Below are 23,433 nucleotides of genomic sequence, written 5' to 3' on the forward strand. Positions count from 1 at the left end.
AAGAGGCTAACAGTTGTTGCTGCATTCAATAACTGTAAGAAATAATGAACTAAATTGGATCAATAATAGTGTCCATATGGATTATGGTTCACAATTCATAACAATATACAGTGGCAGCTTTAGTGCTGCAATGTGTGTTGACGCATTGCACCACTCTTCTTTTTTGACTGATATCAGAAACTGCCATATGTGCTCACGCTCAGGAAATTAACACACACAGTGTACCTTTCAAACAGAAATATCATTGAGTTGAGTACATTAGGTTCTGTCAGTCTGCAGGTGAACAGGCAGCTATTAAAACACAATTTGCAGCAATGTCCACTTCCCCAAAAGTAACTGCCATGATTGACTGCACTCATGTTAAATTAAGAGTGCCTAAGGATGATGAATTGGTTTTCCATGATTAAAAAAAATGCTCCATCACTGTGCTAATCATTTGATGCAAAAATGGTTCTGACAAATGTTGCGCAACATGTCGGCAGCAGAGTTAGTCCATTTAACAGCATTTTGGACACATTTTAAATATATATTCTTAGAAATCCCTTTAAAACCCTGGATCCATCTTGCTTTCATGAGTGCTCAAGGTGCACAGCAAATGGTCTGCTACACTGCACACAGCTATGCACGCGGTATGATAATATGCACCATTGGTTTCTTAAAGAGAAGTACATGGTGTCTGTAATCAAGTGGGGTGAAAATGCCTGCAATTTTGTTCAGCATTATACCATTACACAACCTGGCTGTAAAAAATATATAAATAAAAGCATCGTCTTACCGCCCCTGAAGCAACCTGATGAACCACATGGGCGGCAAAATGCACATTCAGTTTACATCTGTACTGTGCCCTTAAGGGGTCATTGACTTTGTTTTCATTTTACTCATTATTTTAACTCTTCATTTATTCTGCCCTCTTGCTGTGGATCAAGCTTGTTCAGGAGCACCCAATGTTCAAGTTAATTGCAATTTATAACGCAATAACTCACAACCTGCCGCAATGCTAACTCCTTCTCACAACCTGAATCAGTGAATGAGTGCAAAAACACCATGCATTTACAAAAGTGTGTAGCCAGCATGCACGGATACTAGATTAAAGGATAGGTTCACATTTTTTCAAGTCTATCCTAGCATAATATTCACATGCCCGTTTTTTTGGTCATTTTAGTTAGTCCTTCTGTCCATACCATCTGTGATGAGATCCTGTCTTACTGTGATTCCCATTAAAAACATGAGTGACAAAAATAATTCAGTTGATACTAATGAGGCTTCCGCAGTGCGAGTTAGATTATTCAAGATGGAATCCTCCAAAGTCACAGACTTATTGGTACAAAATTCCCTCTTTGTGTTACAGTCCTTCCACAGCTGCTCATCATGGAAACACTATATATGGAAACACAAAGAGGACATTCTGTTCTGAAAAGAGTGTAAATATGGACGATATTCACTGTATTTGTTTAATTTAGGCTGCTGAAGCCTCATATTAGCTTAAACTGAACTCTGAAAATAAAGAATGAGGACTAGGGAGGTATCTCAGGAGGAACAATAACAGCTACCAAAAACAGTTTCAATGTATAAATGGACATGTGAATATTGTGCTAAGAGAGACTTGAAAAAATGTGAACCTACCTTTTAAAAAGTCAAAATCAAAGAATCAGACTTATGACATACATCGTTGCTGTGAAATTCAAAACATGAAACACTGATAAAATTCGCCTTGGCAGAACAAACCTCCATATTGATTTGGATTAAAGAAGGGCGCTGATGGTAACGTTAACAGTTAAGCAGGGGTGAGCTGCTAATGCCACTTCAAAAGCACACTGAAACTCCTCCTGATTGAAGGCAGTAACCTTTTAACATTTAAATCACCGAGGGCAGCAGAAACAAGTTGTGAACACAACATTGACCTATGATCACTTCACTTCTCATCACAGATTCGGGGGATGATGCTTTGTAGGTTCATTAATATGAGCGAGCCCTTTCACATTATTTTCACATTGTTTTAAAAATGTGAAAAAAAAAAAAAAAGTATGGAAGTTACCCAGTGTATTCCTACCCTTAAGGTTTTTCTGGGACAACTTCAGAACTTGAAATAAAAAATGACGAAATATTGACTCTACTTTTGTAATAAGTATATTATTAAACCTGAATAGTTTCATTCATAAATACTTAAACTAATACTAAAAAAATATATATCAAAACACATTACATCTGAACTAAATCAATGCAAAGCTGAACACAGCTGAATCAAATCTTTTTTTTTTTTTTTTTTTTAAATCGACTCCGCTTCAAAAATGCATCAGACGTGGTCTATGCATCTACGCATGTTGAAAAAAACAACAACTTTTGCATAAGTGTTCCTTTATGAATATGCACAAGCTGTGGATTTTCCGGTCAGTTCCTTAGCGGATGTTGAGCTTATAGAAAGAGATGTACATATTTCACAGAAATTCCATACTAAGGTTTTCCTCTTTTTCTCTTCAGATCCTCAGTTAATCACCTCAGTTGCTGCCAAAATGTGTTGTGGGTTAGGGAGCCAACTAACGTCATTGTATATACACACACGATCGTTTCTCTGCAACAGCTTTCATAATTCATATTTCATCCTTGGTTTCCTGACAAGCCTTGAGAGCATGTCAGTCTGAATGGATTATTGATGGGAAGTTTGTGGGAGTAGTTCACCTGTTGTGACCTCAGTACTAACTGGCACTGGAAGTTATGCAAATGGATGGTCCACACAGTGCACTCCAAAAGGCGAGGGAATATGATAATCAATATTTGAATATCAATCACACTGTGTCTACACTTGGAAGTGAATGGACTTGAATTTACATCCAATTTCATGTGTCATTCAGAGCTCTGCATTAATGTACAGACAATGCAATCAATGCATGTTTAATCATTATAATACTGTACATGGTCTTTGGATGTAGACTACTATTCTCACATCACGATTCACAGAGTATTGATCAAACGGAGCCCCTTTAAGAATCCGTCTTTGTAAAAGATGCCAGTGGTTGGCTCATCAACATCCTTCAACGGGCCACGTTTTATTGTACAATAATTCACGGACTTATTGTTATGGATAAGACATAAGAGGGTTTTACATAATGCAGCTCGCTATTCATTCCAAGAACAAAAGTGGAGCCCCTCCTTGTGTCTCACTCCCAAATCTGCGGGTGAGCTCGTGATTAATGTGTAATTGACTTGATGAATGGCTTTCCCATTCCGTGAATCCATCAAAATACTGCTCGATTAAGCGTCCTCTGCGCCTCTGATTAAAAACCAGCAAGATCAGCTTCATTTAAACACAAGCACGGACCCATCATGTTTCAAAATCTGGTCACGCCCACAGATTATCCCCGTGCAATGTGGGGTAATCAATGCACGCAGAGGCTGCGTATCGGGGGTGACATAGTTGTGGTTGTAAGGGATACTTTGCAGGCAACGTGGCGAAGAATGGGCGCCAGTTTGAGTAATCAGTCATGCCAACAGAAGTGGAATAGGATGGATAGGGGGAGGATGAGGAGATGGATAGTGGAGGGTAAGAGTTTGAGAGGTGAGAATGAGATGGAATGGGATTCAGACAGGGACGGGGACATGGATACAGAAAGCAAGACAGTGTCGAGAAGAAAGTTTGATAGGAAAATCAGGGAGTGAGAGGAGAGGAGGGGGAGGAGGAGAGATGAGGGAGAGGTGCTGACAGAGGAGATGATGAGCAGACACATGGAGATACGTTACGAGGTATTACGAACAGAAAGACAGACTCAACCCCTCCTCACTTCGCCTCCCTGCAGAAATCCATACGTCTTGCTCCATGTCTGCTCAAAAGTTTCGAAGTGTAATTACAAAATGATCACGACCGGGATCTCACCCTCACAGCCAACTGTGGGGAAAAAAAAAAAAAGATATGGCAACCTTTTACAATATATCACCTGTATCTGCCTGATATGTGACATTTGACAGTTCTATATAGTAAGCTGCTGGTAGAACTTGAATCATATAAATGATTGGCAATTGTTCATGGATTAGTTGAAGGTATTGCTTATTATATTGTTCTAAGAAATTTCTCCATACATCAGCCATATGGTGTATAAAGACCTCAATTCCAAAAGGGGTTTCTGTGCCATGACTATATGTTCTTATGATGTGATGCCAAGACAGCAGTGCCATACCCACAAGTATTATAAATGACAAACTGCAGGGTGTTATTTTTATATTTGATCATAGTACAGTATAATGAGAAAATGTTTCATTAAGTGCCAATACTGTAACTATACAGTGTGTCCTTGTGTGGAGAGAACAATCCTAAACCTAAACACTGAACACAATATATTAGAAATGAGCGGTATGGTCTCAAATATCTACTATCCATTTTGGACACTAATAATACTTATCACTATGTCTAGGTTTTTCTTCTCATAATTCATATTATCTCATCCCGTAATTCATTTCTGTGATGTAAAAAATAATAAATGCAATCATATCACATCAGTAATAAAAATCCAAGTGGTGATCACATAGGAAAACAGTAGAGGTAGCGCTACCAGAGTATTTGTAAAAACTTTGTAGCCTGCCTCTGCTGTTATCCCCTGATGTTGTGTGGACAACGGTGTGCGTTTTAAAACCTGACTGGCACAGTGCTGCAGTTCTGGCTGAGTGAGCGCGGTCTCGACTCCAGTGGTTCCCCTATATTCATTCTGCAGCGACGCAGCTGCCGTGAGTCGATGAATGAGGCAACTGTCTGCGTTTAGTTCACATGATGTCTGTAATAACAGCAGGACAGTCGAGTGGGTTATCTAAACTGCTAAAGTCAGTTGAACAGGTGAAGTGAAAATGAATCGGCAGTGATGTAATGTACCACAGTACAAATACTTCGTTACTGTACTTAAGTAGAATTTTCACGTACTGTACTTTACTTCATTATTAATATATTTGGAAGCTTTCACTTTTACTCCACTACTTTTCCTAAATAAAATGTATACTTTCACTTCACTACATTTCCCCCAAGTGTCTTCGTTACTCGTTACTTGCAAGAAATGTTTTCGTACGTTGGAGTAAAAGATTCTTCCTCACAGAAGATGGAAATTCTGTTTTATGTTTTTCTCTTTGTTAATGTCAGACTTTGTATTTGATGTTTAAAAATGTGTGGAAACCCTGAATAGTATGCTTTACTCTAAGGAAGCCACAATAAAGTTCAAAATCAAAGTTTTCTTTACTTTTATTTTTAATAATTAAGTACATTTAATATCATAAATTACTTTTGATACTTAAAGCGACATTGTGTAAGAATTTCTCCCATCTAGTGGTGAAATTGTATAGGACAACCAACTGAATATTACTTTCTAGCCCCTCCCATTCCAATCGCGTTTTAACTGCTACGGTGGCCGAACCCGAAATTAGCCCTTAGTATCTCCATCGTTTACACGCAAGCTGTTCTAGCCACTCCAATATTAACTTTGGTCTTGTTGCTTTGCCTGTCGCGTTGTCGTTTTAATTCTCTTTTTCGCTTCCCTGGCCAGTAATCTCACCCTGGCATTCGTCACGGTGCCACTGAGTGTAAAAGGGCGAAAGGCGGAGGTATGTCCCTCTTTGTTAGCTAATGTATTTTAAAGATGGAGGCGCTACATGGCTGCTGTCATTCGAGCGACTCGCTCTATGTATTCTGAATGATTATAAATGGCAGATTATACACTTACGAGAAAACTTTGATTAGTTGGGGGAAGAAATTACACATGAATGAGTACATATTTGTGAAAGAACAAAAGTTTTTTGCTAAGAATCAAATCAAAAAATTACACAATGTAGGTTTAAGTACAGTTATAAGAAACTTCAAAGTGCTCATATTATGCTTTTTGGCTTTTCCTCTTTTCCTTTATTGTGCGATATATATCTTTTTGTGCACGTTATAGGTTTACAAAGCGAAAAAGCCCAAAGTCCTACCATCTTCCAGAGAAAACACTGTTCACAAACTGCTCCAAACTGCTCTGTTGTAGTCCAGCCTTTACTTCCGTGACGAACATGCATCACTTTGTAACACAGGTCATAATGCTCGCCTAGCTGCTAGTGTGACATGCCCTCATACTCTGCAACTGACAAGCTAGCAGTACTGCGCATGTGCGACTCCCAACAAAGATGGTACAGAAGTGAGTAAATCAGTGCTGTGGGGAGGATCTAATTCATGCCGATGTGAAGAGTGGTTCATGTGGATTTTAAAAGTAACTGATAAATATTTATAAAAACTTTAAAGAATCTGTCTAGTAGCCCAAACCATGGTAATAATGGCCTCCATCTACATGTAGCTCACTTTTTGACTATCCCAGATTTTTAACATTTCAGCAAGTTTAGTTTCCAGAGCTTGGGAGATAATGAGACGTTGGCTTGTATATGCATACAAGAGCATTCATTAACAATCAGATGAGTATTAGCTGCAGAAAAAGCATTTCCCTCTTCTCTTCTCACCTACCTTTCATTTAGGGGTATTATTTTTTTTGGTGGCCATTAGTCAAGCTTCTGTTTTCTTACATCATCACAAATCGTTGCTCTCCCTGTTTCCATCAGTCTATAATCTGCCGAGCTTTGCAACCTCTCTCTCTCTCTCTCTCTCTCTCTCTCTCTCTCTCTCTCTCTCTCTCTCTCTCTCTCTCTCTCTCTCTCTCTCTCTCTCTCTCTCTCTCTCTCCCCCAACTATTTTACTCATCACCCATTCTCCCCTCCCTGCCACCTCCCCATCATTCCCTCCTGGTCGTATCGAACATCAAACTGAATCCAATTCCCCAGGAGAGCGGGACTAGCCCCTGTGAGCTGCTCTTGATCTCTGTCCGAGCATCTCTGTTTGACAGCTAACAAATGAGCCTGACCCCTTGTAAACAGGACACGCACGCACACACAATATGCAACCACAAGTGTAGTGCGGTTGTAACCTCTGTCTTGAACCAAGACCTCTGTTGGCCTCTTGGCTTTCTAAGACAAACAACAGATTGGGTTTCCCTGCACACAGATATCTGTCTGATTGTATGACCTCTTACCCTGTGGTGTCACCTTCGACCCGTAATGGTGGAACGGAAGGGAAGCAATGAAGAGGGGAGGCCATAAAACGTGCACAAATCCAAGAAAAACTGTACACATACATACACACTTACAGTAACCACTCCAGCACACACCAGAGACATCAGTTCAAGAGAGCATTTACCCCCTTCCCTCCATGTGACTCTACAATGTAACCCTGTATGTAATTCAACCCTCCAACATGTGTTTCCTGCCATAGTCCTGCAGCATTAATATCACTGGATATATACTGTAACTGTGACATCGGCCCACTCCGCTTCCTGACATTAGGTACACAAAGATGCCAGCTTCCAACGCGCTTCTGCATTTTTGCCGTGGATGAAAAATTCATAGGGAACTCTGGCGAAGGTCCCATACAGCTTGATCCCATAAATATTTATCTGTCCGTTACCTATTGTGTTTGCTGTAGAGGAGAAAAAGAGCATTACAGGGGGGAAAAGGTCACAACCCCACATTAAGCAGCTTTCTTTTAGGTAAGTGAACTAAAAAACATAACAGTATATCTGCTATCCACACACAGAACAGAGGAAGTGTAAAGTAGAATTGCCAAACTAATGATCATACGTTTCTGTTACTAGTGAAGAATTATACACTTTCGGCTATCTTTTGTGACTTGACTGTTTTGAGTTCATTTTTATGAACCAAGAAAACTGAGAATTTATTTGTCTCTCAAACTTAACTGAAGTACAATTATGAAAACAAACATGCTTTAAAGTGATGGTTCGGAGTAATTCACCCTAGGGTCCTTTGCACCATGACCTCGAGCCAAACACCCCCCCCAGAAGCTTTTTTCACCTGGGTCTAACATTGGGAGAGTTGAGTAGAATTAGCATAGCTGAAGGACCCAGCGCTAGGACCCCCGTGTATTACTAAATTACGAGCCTACGAATACATATACTAGTATAAAATAGTTTAAAAGGATGAGAATGATAGGTACACCAGAAGTTTATGTAAATAACACTTGCCTGCTGGCTTCTGCTCTCTGCTGTTGTTGTTGCTGCTGTAAGACGAGTGCTTAGGGACATCTACAAATTACAACACCGAAAAGAGATGCAACAAAAATATTTATTAATTAAATTTTTTTTTTTTTAAGTAAGTGCTGTAGTATAACTATCATGATTCAAGTAATAATTGAGGTAAGTTTGGAGATATTACCTTATTTAATCATTGAATTAATAAATATTTTTGTTGTAACTCTTTTCAGTGTAGTAATTTGTAGACGGCCCTAAGCACTCAACAGAGAGCTGAAGAGAGCAGGCAAGTGTTCATAAACTTCTGGTGTACTTACAAACTTTCCAATCCATCGTTTTATGAGTACATAACCTATTTGTACTACTTGTAGACGTTTGGTATCATTTCGGGCATTATTAGTGGGGTAACTTACAAAATACAAACGTGGGACCATTAGCCCCTGCGCTAAGCTATTCAGCTGATAACGCTACTCTAGCTAACTCTCCCAATGTTAGACCCAGGTGAAAAAAGCTTCTGGGGGGGTGTTTGGCTCAAGGTCATGGTGCAAAGGAACCTAGGGTGAATTACTCCGAACCATCACTTTAAGACTAAGAGGTCCACAGCTATGCTGGCAGCTTTTTGAGGGTGAACTTATGTAGCTAAATGCTAACATGCTCACAGTGACAATGCTAACCTGCTGATCTTTATGTTTATCATGTTTACCATCTTATTTGAGCATATAAGCATGCTAACATTTGCTACCTATCGTAGCACTAAACACAAAGAACAGCTGAGGCTGAATGTCATTAGTTTTGCAGGTAGGCCTACTAATAGTGTTAAACTTGACCTGATGGTGGCGCTATACCAAAGGTATGGGATTAACCAAAGTTTTTACAATTCATCCTGAGGGGGAGATGAATGTCTGTACCTAATTTCATAGCAATCCAATAGTTGTTGAGACATTTTAGTCAAAACCACAAATGTGAACCTCATGGTGGCAATAAAGTAAAAGTCAGGGGATCGCCAAAATTATTGAGGTCCATCAACTGGGGAAGTTCACACAAGCAGTACATAGTATGTTGGTTATAAACGCAATGACATAGTTACTATTTTAACTACGTACTTTCAAGCATCTTTTTGCAGTAATGTGTACTTGTATGATAGATCTACCTAAAAATGTACTGTATATATGCATTCATTTATTTATTCTATATATGGCAATCTAATGTTGTATTACTCTGTCAGATGACCTGGCCTAGGTATTTAAAAGTGTCTCTGTATTCATTTATTTGTATGAAGAAAAGCAGGATACTCAAAACATCACCTTTGAGGTAATTAAATCAATATTTCATTGGAGCATTATGTAGTGTGCAGACTCTATTTCTCAGTCTGATACACCATCTGGGTACCATGAATGTCTGTGCAAAACGTCAAGGCAATCTTTCTCACAGCTGTTGAGATATTTCAGTCTGTAACAAAATGGTGGGCCAAGCAACCGACTGACCAAGCAAACCGGCATTGCCATACATAGAGCAACGCCACAATCATAGCAAAAGAAAGTACACATGGTCCCCAATTAACCAGATGAAGTTGGTCAACACATTCAATCAGTAAAAAAAAATTGGAAAAGCTATAGTAAGTATCTTCACTCTTCTTACAACTGCCTGCGTTATCAAGTTGAGTAATCGTGTGTGAAGGAACTCGATCAGGAAAATGACAGAGGACCCAAAGCAGCAGGCCAAATGTTTGAAAAAAAGATACAATGTTAAAGCTCTGAGAGCATGACACAAAATATGTGGTCTGATGAACCAAAAATTGACCTTCAGTCAGTGTTATGTCTGACAGAACCCCCGGCACAGCAAGGCTCATCATTCATCTAACACCATCCTACTGCGATGCATGCAGGTGGAAGAATCAGGCTGAGGCGGGGAGCTTTTTTAGTGGCACAGACTCTGAGACCTGTGACGATTGAGGGAAGAATTAACTGAGACAAATGCAGGCCCATTCATAAGGGGAAATCGATTGTGGAGGAGATTTTAAAGGTGCTCTAAGTGATGTGATGCATTTTTTAGGCTACAACATTTTTTGTCACAGATAGCAAACATCTCCTCACTATCTGCTAGCTGCTGGTCCCCTGAACACGCTGTAAAAAAAACACGGTCTCTCAAGACAGCCCAGCCTCCATAAACGACAACAAAAACAAACTGCACCAACCTGCACAGCGAACCATAACAAACAGTGTTCCAGCCAATAACAGACAAGAAGGAGCTGGTTGAGTCATGAATATGCATTGTGGAAGTAGTCTATTTGCTAACGCTGCTGCAGTGATGGCTCAACCAGCTCCTTCTTAAATGTTGTAGCCTAAAAAAACGCGTCCCATCACTTAGAGCACCTTTAATTTAAACAAGATACTGTGTGTACCACAGCATATGCATTCAACAAACCAAACCATGGTTGTCTTTAGAACAAGAATGTAAAAGGTTTACAGCCAAAAAAAACAGACTTGAATCTGGTTGGTCTGTACAATGTATTGAAATGGCTGCTCTCAGATGCTGCCTAACTCTGCAAGGAATACTAGAGAAATACATGACAGAATGCAGATCTGCTTGGCATATATACAGTCATTATGAGGCCTTTAGTGCAGACTGATGACAAAGTTGTCTACCATGAGACAATAGGTGTTTATCAACCAGTAGAGAACTTGCTATTTCGTTTACATGGAGTTACCTATTTCTGTAAAATAGTCATTGAAGGCAAATTTGCACATTAATGAGCATGTCTGCTTCAGTACTTTGTTTTTTTTAATTCTATGAATAGGTTTGACAATTCAATTTTCCAAAAATGATTTTCCGATAAATATACTGCATCATGATATACTGGCTATTGGGATATGAAGTTACATATACTTTGATAGATTTAATCCAACTCTACACTGTTGCTCTGTCCACCACTTTGGTCCAGACTGGAATATCTCAGCAACCATTAGACGGATTGCCCTTACATTTGGTACATACATTCATGTTCCCCGAAGGATGAATGCTACTTACTTTGGTGATCCCCCGACTTTTTCTTACTGCGCCACCACGAGATAGACACTTGTGGGTTTGATTGAAATGTCTCGACAACAACTGGATGGATTATCATTAAATTGATCTCCCCCTTCCCCAATTGTAACAAAATCCTCTGATGATTCATCGAGCGCCATCCTCAGCTCAAAATCTCACTTTGTTGAATACTTTGGTTCATCACCAAATACCTGTATAACTAATGCCATTCCTATCTGCTTCAACTGTACTGTGTGTTTAGGGCAAAATGTAGCATGCTACAATGAGATGGTGAAGATGGTAAACATTTTACATGATAAACATCTGCATGTTAGCATTGTCATTGTGAGCACGCAGATTTTTAGCTCAAAGCACAGCCTCACAGAGCCACTAGCATGGCTGTAGGCTCCTTGTCTTAACTTTCTGAATCAAAAACACTCATAACGTTGCAGTCTCACCTCATTATTCAATGTCATTTTTTTTAAAGCACTTACAGTTCTCTACAAGCACTTTGATGTTGTGAGTTTCATGGCAGCAGCAGAAGTACTGAAGACAACAGTTACAAGGATTTCCCACAATAGCAGCTGTTGGTCGTTTTCAGTAAGGAATCTGTATTCGCCAACACACAAATCTATTCCATGGAGCTGATTTCAGGGCTTCATGCAGATAATGAATGGTGTTATTTGCTGAAGGGAGGCCACTGTGGAGAAGCCAGAGAGAGGAGATGGCTGGGAGGCAGGCAGATGTGTGTGTGTGTGTGTGTGTGTGTGTGCATAGCACAGTTTCCCTGAGCTAATCTAGCCCGTCCTGCTTCTGCTAGGCGCGCACACACACACACACACACACACACACACACACACACACACACACACAGCATCTGTCCTCTGCTGGCTGAAGCAGCCCATGAGGTGCTGTAGTCAGGAGCGGTTCCAGCAGCGATTTGGCTGAACTGACAGCATCAAAGCAGAGAGAGAGTGTGTGTGTGTGTGTGTGTGTGTGTCTGTCCACGGTCATGTGCATTAAGTGTGCTAGTATACATCAGCTCTTGAAGTGTGTTCATGTACCAATGTGTGTATGACCTGCAAATAAGGTTTTGCATGTTTCCATAAGCGTGTGTGTTTACAGTACAACTGGATGTGCTAGGACTATATGTGTCCATATCTACATGCTGCAGCAGTCATTTTGTGTGTGTGTGTGTGTGTGTGTGTGTGTGTGTGTGTGTGTGTCCACGGTCATGTGCATTAAGTGTGCTAGTATACATCAGCTCTTGAAGTGTGTTCATTTACCAATGTGTGTGTATGACCTGCACATAAGGTTTTGCACGTTTCCATAAGTTGGTGTGTTTACAGCACAATTGGATGTGCTAGGCCTATATGTGTCCATATCTACATGCTGTAGTAGTCATTCATGTGTGTGTGTGTGTGTGTGTGTGTGTGTGTGTGTGTGTGTGTGTGTGTGTGTGTGTGTGTGTGTGTGTGTGTGTGTGTGTGTGTGTGTGTGTGTGTGTGTGTCTGTGTGTGTGTTCCAGCAGTATTTTGGCTTTGTGCTGACAGTAGTAAAACAGCGCGCCTCCTGAGCAGGTGTTGTCTAATATTACAACAGACATGGAGCACACAGAGCCACATAGTTTAGCTCTGTTCGCGCCACTGTTCAAGCTAACACATAGCAGACCGCCAGCTGGTCAGTATGCAGTCAGTATGTGCTGGTCAGTATGTGCATGCACCATGGCAACCATCTTACAGCACCTACACTATTGATTCAGTGGTGAGATTGAACATGGTTGGTTATGTAAAGGAGACTGGCAGGTCGGGCGTGCATGCAGGTTGTTGTAAACGTGTGGGTGTGCAGGAGTCTGTATGCCTTCGATTTCTTTGCCCTTAAATGTGAGCGTGATACTCAATGTCACGTACAGTATGTCCTTGAACCAGTAACCTCCCTATAAGGAAATGTAACTTAAAGGAATATTTCACCATTGAAAGATGAATATATATTTAAATTGGGTCACTTATGTAGTAGAAATGTGAAATTCTTTTAGAAATTGGTGACTTCTAGGCCGAGAAAAGCCAGAAAATGTGTTTTTGGCTCATGTGGATGAAAGACACCAAATCCCAGAATGCACTTGCTTCGCTGCTTTAGAGTCTACTCCCAAGCCACGCCTACCCTTTACAGACAGACAGTGAGGCGATCAACTCAACAACTGTGTTTTATTGTCATTTCAACCATATACACGAAAAAACTTTTCACCGTGGCTCAAGTGGTGTTACACATTTAAAACATATACTTTTTTGCCACAGCTGATACATTATCCGGACTTCTTTTAGCGGATTGATTGATAGCTCCAGAGTGAACAGAACTGTGTCCATGGCAACGCTCTGCTATGCATGGCAACGGTGTGTTATCCTTAGCAGCGGTCTGTTATCAAGAAATAACAGACCGCATTCTACATTAGAATTCAACCAAGCCATGTAATAAAAGAAGGCTAACACATAGCTACTAGCTTTAGCTCTTGGTGGGCTGTGGTATAAACATTGAGTATAAACACACCCGTAAATTTGCGTGGGATGTAGCTAGAATGGTCGGCATTTTACAGTCACAAACTCCACCAGCAGTTAGCAGTTAGTTGGATACAAATCACCCCATTTCTGCAACAGGCAGTGCATGTTAACACAGCCCACCTCCACTAGTAGTCTTACCCGGTGACAGAGCAGCAGGCTAGATTGTCCACAGCAATATTTCCACAACAACAAAAACACAGCAGTCTCTGAACTCGCGTTGGGAGTTTCGTTGAAGTTGGATGTAGTCCAGTATGTTTAATGAGCGGACACTTCCAAGAAGGATTGGTGGAACAGGTGGCCGGCTAGGGTTAGCTTTCCACCGGCACACTCGTTCAACGCTCCCCGCTGATGAGGTCCGTTTACCGGCCAGAGGCATCGAGCACCACCGCTGGTCTCCATGCAGGCGAAGCTCGCGTAGTGTGTCGAGTATTGCGTCTGTAATAAAGTGTCCTGCATGTTCTCCGATCAGTACCAATGTATCGCTTGGTGGTAGTACGTCGCGGTAGTTTGAATGCACATAATTGTTGTTCTAAAATTTCCGCTGAGAAGCTAAAGGATTCAAGATGGCTGACACTTCGTTTTCCTCGGCAATCTCCGGAAAAAAGCCGACAGTCCAACCCCTATGGGCTATGCGGAAGTGGCTCCTAATACAGGCTGTAGTCTTTTGCCTCTGGGCAAAAAAGCCTCAGATGACGCAAAAATCGTCATTTTGCGTCATCTGAGGCTATTTTCCAGACCCACAATACAGAGATCTCCCCTCTCAGGGGGACATGAGGGAGGGAAGCACGGTCATTCAAAAATACTACCGGGTTTCTACTCATACAAAGCTTAATGCTAAATCGGTGACGTTTCCCTTTAACTATTAGTAGTGTGTGTATGTATATATATATTTTTAATTTTATTTATTTTTTATTTTTTTTTATTTTCATTATTTACTTATTTTAACTTTGACTTTGTTAAAGAGGCGCTATGCAGTTTTGGCCATCTCTTCGCTTTTTGCTCGCAGGTTTCTCTATAGAGCTCCCCCTACAGCTTCAGAATAGATGTTTGGCAGCTCTTATGTTTACTTGTGTCTGACTCCTCGCTCGGTCAGTCTGCCGTTTCCTCTTCCTCTGTTCCTCCGACAATGCTTTCCTAGCTTTCTGCTTCTTTTTGCCGGCTCAGCCATGACGATAGCGTGAAAAACTCCATCGCTACCTTGTTAGCTGGTTCCTGAATGGGCATATGTGTGCAGTGCCGTGGAAGCAATACGTTACATCACAAGACCAGATATCATGCTATACTTCCGGACGCTGAGGCCAGTGGCTCGCCGGCCGAAAGTTGCAAGGGTGGTTTTTTCGCTCACAGGCGCTAGGGGGGAGCGAGACGACCACCATTCAATTCGAAAAAAGTCATATAACCATTCCAATGACTCCGAAGCTGTTCAGTTAAGGTAAATTAAGCTAAAAAAAAAACCTGCATAGTTCCCCTTTAAAAAAATACTATAAACCAAGAAAACCGTTTTGCCTAAAAACATGTAAAATGTCCAAAATTCTTTAAAAGGAACAGTTCCACATTTTGGGAAATATATTACACTTATTGCTTTGCTAGTTTAGGGACGCACAATCTGGATACAGGGGTAAACAGCTAGCCTGTCTCTGTCTACCATCACCTGTAGAGCTCACCATTATTTCTTTGCCAGGGGCAGTCACTTCCTGGAGTCCTCTCATCACTGTGAGGTTGCCAGGCAATCAGCGGAGACTCCAGACAGTGACTGAGTCTGGAGCATAGACAGTGAAAGAAATGGACACATTGACGCCGTAGATTGACACGTTCGGCCATTCAGGGCCATAACGTGAGATACAAGGTAATGGAGCCTTTTATACATTGTGGTGTTTCTTTAGAAATAAACAATGGACAAATTAGAGTCTTTAAACGCTTCAGTGTGTAAAGTTATTCGCTGTCAAAGTGACGCCAAAACGAATGGGAGTCAATGGAATACTAACGGAAGGTGATGGCTTGTTAGCCTACAATCTCCCCATAGGAGGTACGCTTGGTCTGGAGGTATCAATCTTTTCATCCAACTCTTAACAATAAAGCAGTTTCACATATTTAAGTCAAACTATCACTTCAACATCCACTCAATCCTTTACTTAAGATATCCATTTGATGATTTGAGGATTCTGCAAAACAGCCCAATGACAGTGTCAGACTCCAAATACGGAAAAACCTGCTGTCCCCTCCTTTACTTCCCAATTAAAATAATGGTGCAGTCATGTTATTCTCATGTTAAATGTGTAAGCAGATTGTGGCTCAGTACTATTCCTACCCGATCACACTCTTGTTTTTGAAAAACCTAGAGTTCTTTATGCAAGAATGTCAAATAGATACTTGTCACGTCTGATGCAGTCGCTGACGTCAGACGGGCATAATTACGGTTTTCTATCCCAGTCAGATATAGGAGGAAGTAATGAGTGACAAATTATATTTCTGACCAAGCACCCTAGACATGTACAGCTCCCATGTAATAGTGGTGTGGACACATCAGGTACTCGGGTATTCATACGCCTCCCTTCTCTGGCAAGACCTGTCTGATTGCAGTAAAGCTGCCAATTTCACTCTCTAAATGTCACTCTCTGTCTGTCTAAATTATCCATGATTTCCTCTTCTGCTGTCTCTGTCTGTTGTCACTTTTTCTGTCATTGTCATTCCTCATGTCTTTATCTCCTTTCCCCCTGTCATTTTTACTTGAATGTATCACCTATGCCGTCCCTTCCCTCCTGTATTTTTCCAAATCTCAGGTCTTGCTCCCCCTCCCTACCTGTTTTGTCTCCCAAAGTCATCCTAATTAGTGTTTAAAGCTCCTGCTCCCCCACGGCGAGGTCGGCTGTGCCTGTAGGCCACCGCTGTCTTGCCTTTGCTGTGCCAACTCTAATGAAAGAGCCCTATCTGCTGCCATCGATGTGTGTGTGTGTGTGTGTGTGTGTGTGTGTGTGTGTGTGTGTGTGTGTGTGTGTGTGTGTGTGTGTGTGTGTGTGTGTGTGTGTGTGTGTGTGTGTGTGTGTGTGTGTGTGTGTGCGTGTGCGCAAGAGAAAAGAGGGACCACTCACACATCATTAACAGCATTACCTCAATTACACAGTCTGACAATGAGAACCAGCTGAGAGAGATGGAGAGTGAGTGAGTGGAGGGAGGAAGGAAGGAAGAAAGGAGGGAAGGAAGGAGGGAGAAATTGACATGAAGGGGGAAGGAGAAGGAGGGAGAGAGAGAGAGGTCTCACTCAGCAGAAATGAAGAAACTCAGCTGCGAAATTGTAACCCGTTTTATTCACCTGTCAAGAAAATGTAAAACAGCCACTGTACACAAAACCAATTTCTCCACTGCACTGAATTCCATCCTCTGTTTAAAAAACATATTAATTCATATTCAACACATATGCAGGTTTTATTGAATCCACGTTGACACCTCACTATTACAGCGAGATAGCAGAGCATGGAAGTGGGTATTTCTGCGAGGGGCCCTAATGCAATCATACCAGCCTAATATTTGTTTCTCTCCTCCTCTATCTCTCTGCTTGACAGTGCTTTCCCCTGCCTCCGCAAAAAAGGTAACTAGATTTGACTCGTCATGATTTTCCGCCCCTCGTTCCTCCTCCATGGCTGCTTTCTTTAAAATAGAAAAAAGAAGAAGAACTGATGCCCATCTTTCATTTATCACTGAATTTCCTCTGGGAACAAGAAACCAAACAACAAAGGTCAGATGAAAAAGAAGCGAAAGGGGACATGATAGAGCAGGAGAAGAAGCTGGCGGAGGGAGAAATGGCTCGAATCAATATCATGAATCTACAGGGATTTGAAATGGTGCCCAGGGACAGTTTAGGAGCAGCACATCCGCTGCCGATTGTGTGTCTCACCTGAGGGGCAAGGCCAGTAAGGGCTGCTCGACCACAGCGCTCAACAAATCAATAGTCCTGCATTTTGTGTGCGTGTGTGTGTGTGTGTGTGTGTGTGTGTGTGTGTGTGTGTGTGTGTGTGTGTGTGTGTGTGTGTGTGTGTGTGTGTGTGTGCCCACAAGCCCAACATCCATTGACAGCGAGGGCCGGGTGAAGTGTTGGGTGAGAAAACTGTGCAAACAAGTAGGTTGTTATGGGATTGAGTGAGAGAGAGATAGTGTGTGTGTGTGTGTGTCTCTCTATATATATATATATATATATATATATATATAATAAAATGGGATTTTAACTAAACAATGGGCTGGGTGGTATGGCTGAAATCATTAGAATATAATTTTTTTGAGATCACTAAAGCTAATGTAAAGAAGTGTCAATTAATTAGAGCTCACATGAACGCATAAACAACAAACAGTTTTGATATAGATCCTTGTCTGCTAGATAATCTATGTAATGGTGACACTTTCTAAATGGCATTTCTCTACTGCAATGTCTTGTTACAATCAGCTGCCGATAACTATGTATCAGCAATAAGCAATACGGCCGATATAACATATCAGGCCAATTTATAAGTCTAACCCTAAAAATAGTCTTAATGACATTCACTGTAAAGCACTGTTTCACTGTAACATATTTCAGGATGGCCTTTTTTTATCAGCATGAGTACAGAACATTCAGCTGGTGGCTTATCATGTTTAATAACTGTATCAGACAGGCCTAAATGAAACTTGGCTGTCTGCACTCAGCCAAAGAAGCATCACTCTATAACGGTACAATAAAACCATGAGTGGACTGTGGGCCAGATGTACGTACATTTGCGAATGTAGTGTTATCAGTGCAATGGCCAACCTACAGAAAGCGCAGGCTGTGATACTTCATATTTAATATTATACATATTTTATTTTGTTACATACAGTATACTATGTATGTATGTATGTATGTATGTATGTATGTATGTATGTATGTATGTATGTGTATATATATATATTTAATATTATACATATTTTATTTTGTTACATACAGTATACTATGTATGTATGTATGTATGTATGTATGTATATATATATATATATATGTATATATATATATATATACACATATACACACACACATTCTGCTAATAATATTACCAATGTAATATCCAATTACCACTGTATGTTAGATGGATGGATGGATGGATGGATAGATAGATGGACTTGTATTAATCCCAAACTGGGAAATGAGTGTGTGTGAATGTGTAACAGCAGAAAGTTACAAGAACATGCACACATACAGACAATACAAGAAATATACTTGAAATACTAAATAAGATAAATACAAATACAAATACAAAGATAAGATAACATACCAGAACATCTAATCAACAAATATACTTAAAGGGATGAAAAGAATGTGTACACATTCTTTTCATCCCTCTAGTATTTCAAGTATATTTCTTGTATTGTCTGTATGTGTGCATGTTCTTGTAACTTTCTGCTATCTATCCATCCATCCATCTAACATACAGTGGTAATTGGATATTACATTGGTAATATTATTAGCATAGGCACTGCATATATAATGACATTTGAAACAATGAATTGTGGGAGATTTTTAGAGATACCCAAATACATTTGGTAAATAATATTCAACCTTAAATGCATATTATCCACTTCATTTTGTAAAAAGAGAAGATAAAGAGCATGTTTAATATGGCACACTGTACTTCTCCACATTCTGCGCAGAATTGAAACTACAGCAGATTTAAAGCTTCAAAAGGCATACGATATAAACTTAATATCTTAAAGATGCATAGATGGCAATTTAGAGATAATATCTAATGTGTCAGAGAGGTGTCGATTCAACGTCGGTTACAACTTTTGACGCCATAGTTGTACTGGATTTGATTATACTGTAAAGTGTGGGTCATGGTATGCGACAGATCTCAGTGTCTTATTAATATTTAATGTTGCATTTTTCATGTGAGCCAGAAGGGAGCATGCAGCGGGACAAACTTGCTCTGTTGTAACCGCAGCTTGCAAGCCAAGTCACAGGCTGCAGATTAGGAAGCAGTGGTATCTGAGAAGTGGAGTTACGGGACTACAGATGGTGTAACAACACCACTCAGCATCGTAGCACCGCGCACAGCACACATTTTGACATTTGTTGGTAAGTCTTGGCTGACATAGATCAGTGCATCCTTTCTTTTACAATTCTCTAGCTCAACACACACTTCTGTGTCATACTATCAGATGGTGTCACCTGCACACCAGCGATAATACTTCACGGTTTACTAATATTTAAATGAGCAAGCTGTTGAAATAAAATGTAATATAAAATCTAAGTGGCAGAAAACATACATTATAATTTCAGCACGACTTTAAACGATACCTAAATGTGCATTTTATACACGCTCCACCCGTCACACATCTTACCGGCTGAGGCAATACAGTAAGCTTGTATGCATATCTATTCTTTCAAAACGGTCGCAATTAGCATACTGTACTGCAGGCAACAGCTGGCGCTCCATACTTGAGTGCATTATCTGTAAGCTAGGGAACAAACATGTGTAGTCTGTTGTTGTTTTGCAAGTCAGAATCATTATCATTGCAAGGCTAAAAAGGAGTACAAAAATCTGGCAAGACGGCTGAGGGCAGAACAAGAGAAACAATTTGCATGTGAAGTTATTCCCATCCAGATTATTCTGTTATGTGAACTGGAATCAATTCATTGGCTTCAGACCATCACAAACGTGCCAGAGGTCATTTTGTAAAGTGGGTAATCATACTTTTATCCATCTTCATTGTGTTGATGGCTATTTCATATATAGATCAACAAGTTGCTTTACTGCTTTTCATTTACATTAGAAGTCATTTCCTACCACATTTTATCTTTGTTTTTTGCCACCCATGCAGCCATTTCACATGGATTTACCATCCACTGACTGACATAAATTGCTGTAAGGTAACCATGAAGTACTCCATTTATCTGCTAGTTGGTTGTAACAGTGGGAAAGAGACACTTTCCTTGCCTGCTGAATTTCCCCCTTTGATCCATTTAGCTGAGTAGTACAAAATGACTCTAGGCAAATTCGATGAGTCAGAATGATTTTTTGATGCATCCCTCTCTCTTGCACGTCAAAAAAATATCCCCGAGATATTGACCTAAAACACTCACTTTCAGTGAAAATCTCCACGTGAATTTAATCTGCATGTGAAGCAATGTGGTACAGTACATCAGAGCCATCGATCTAATTTCCAGTATGTGTAGTCAGGCATTATGATAGATTTGTGATTGTGTTTTCTAGCAAAGAGATACATTTACTGTTCCTCAGAGGGATGTTACAATAGTGTCAACATAATTAAGGAAATCCAGTTTTTACAGATGTCTGCACCTAGGGGGGAATACACAAATGATTGACTGTGTTGCTTTCGTTGTCTTTGCTGAGCTCCTGGACCCAAACAGAAACAAAATAAAATTTGTCTCAGAATCTCCATTTCTGTCCGTCTTGCCAAATATATCAATTTTTGTGTAATGTTCTACCTCTATCAGTCACGTTTCTGTCACTGCCTGGCACTTTTTTCTGCTGCTTTTTTGTCATTTTGCTTTTCCTCCGTTTATTCTATAATTAATTTCACTTTTTTTAGGGGTCTCATTTATAAAACTGTGCGTAGGATCCTTACTATAAGTGTACATACGCCCAAACGCCTAAAATGGCGTACGCCGAAAAAAAGTCAGATTTATAAAACCGTGTGTACGCACACCTGTAAGCAATGTTCCCTTTATAAATCAGAGATTACCCACAAGCGTGCGTACGTGGATCAGCCTCTTATCCCGCCCTGTACACGCCCATTTTTAACCATAAAAAGTCAATGCAAAGCACCCCGTGAATGCTAATAAGTATGTTAATGACCCTTGCAGTTGTTCTTTCGTTACACCGAATCATGCCGAATCATGACGACTGGCGCAGAGAGGAAAAAAAAAAAAAAAAAACTCAGACGCTCGGGAATTGCTGCCAATTAAAATATTATTTCGGCCTGTTGTCGCACAGTGTATGGAATCCGGATCTATAGACTACCTTTATTAATAAAATCTTCCAAAACGGCAGGCATTACGGCACTCGGGGACAGCTTCGATATACATACCAGACGTATATAATAAGATTCAACAGAACTATATATTATATCCAAACAAGCCTTAGTGATGAAGTTGAAGATTATATATAATATTTATTTAAACACTGACATTTCCCTCTTGAAACAGCCAGTTTCACCCAGAGTGGCGAGGACCTGTATTAGGATCGGGATGGCAAATACTTCACGGGTTCCGGCGCCTTAGAGAGGGCAATTGCCCTCTCTACTGGACCCAATTCAGTACATAGATCCAAGAGCTCAGCTTTAGGGAATCTAAATCGGCAAATTAGCCAGTCATCGTCCTAGTCCCTGAAGTTTCTTTCTCTCCTGATTCTTCTATTGGGGTTAGTCCTCCTGCAGTGGCCAGCAGTGCCATCATGCAGCATTTCGCACGGGTTCACCGCAGTATTTATGTTTAAATGTAAATGGACTGTATTTATATAGCGCTTTTCTAGTCTCAATGACTACTCAAAGCGCTTTTACATAGTACAGGAACCATTCACCATTCACACACATTCATACGCTGTGGCCGAAGCTGCCGTACAAGGTGCCACCAGCTCATCAGATAAACATTCACACACATTTACACTCCGATGGCGCAGCATCGGGGGCAACTCGGGGTTCAGGGATCGAACCAACCAACCTTCCGATTGGCAGAAGAGCCACAGCCGCTCATAAATATTTAACAACAATTTGTGATTGTTAACACCTTGCCAACACAGCATCAACTAGTGGTATCCCCCACCCGAGATACAATTTGAGGAAGAAATGAAGTGTAATAGGAAAAAAAATGCACTTTTCAACTTATCATTTGATGATATATGCATTTTAAAGATAGATATTTAGTTATTTACACTGTGTTCTGCCGTTATCTAATGGTAGGGTATTCGATGCTATCCTGTATTCCATGCAGTCGGGCCATCTCATCCTCCTGCGCTCCGTAACGGACAATGTGACAGCGAGACAGCGCTGATTAAATATTAAGAAAACATTTTTAATTAAGATTTGAGTTTATGGAACAGTTATCACTGAGTACAAGCGTAAATAACACTGCTGGATTTAATCTTCATGGTAACGTGGATGATATGGAGTGAATAAATGTGCGAGGCATCAATATTTTTATTTTTTTAACTTTTATAGTTATTTCCATTTACTTTCTGCAGTCTGACTTCAGTTCACCACCTCACCATCTGCGTCGCCAATTCCTATTTTGTCTCCAAAATGTGCATACGCATGGGTCAGAGTTTGCGTGGAGGACCGCACATTCTCCCGTCAAGTTTGTTTTTTATAAATCACAACCTTTGCGTGGGAAGTGGCGTATGCACATTTTGAGCCCCATGTTGTGCGTACGCCATGTTTATAAATGAGACCCCTGGCGATTGTGAGGCTGTACTAGGCATAGTAATGCTTTGAGCTAAATGCTAACCTCAGCACGCTAACATGCTCACAATGACAATGCTAAAGTGCTGGTATTCAGCAGGTATAATGTTTACCATGTTTACCAGAGCATAGTTTTTTATAGAGATGCACCGATTTCAACTTTCTAGGCTGATTCCGATTTCCGATTTTTCATTGAGTTTGAACTGCCGATACCGATTTTAGCCGATTCCGATTTCATATTTTCTAACCACTTTCCAGCACACACAAATATTTATTTTCTATCTTTTCTTTAATAGAACATTTTTTGAATATATAATCGATCACTATAAAACCGAACAATATAAATGACTCCTGGTGTGGGACATTCACACACATCTAAAGTGCAATGTTAGAACCATTTC

This window comes from Perca fluviatilis, chromosome 23, assembly GCF_010015445.1.
Source record: "Perca fluviatilis chromosome 23, GENO_Pfluv_1.0, whole genome shotgun sequence".
Lineage (NCBI taxonomy): Eukaryota > Metazoa > Chordata > Actinopteri > Perciformes > Percidae > Perca > Perca fluviatilis.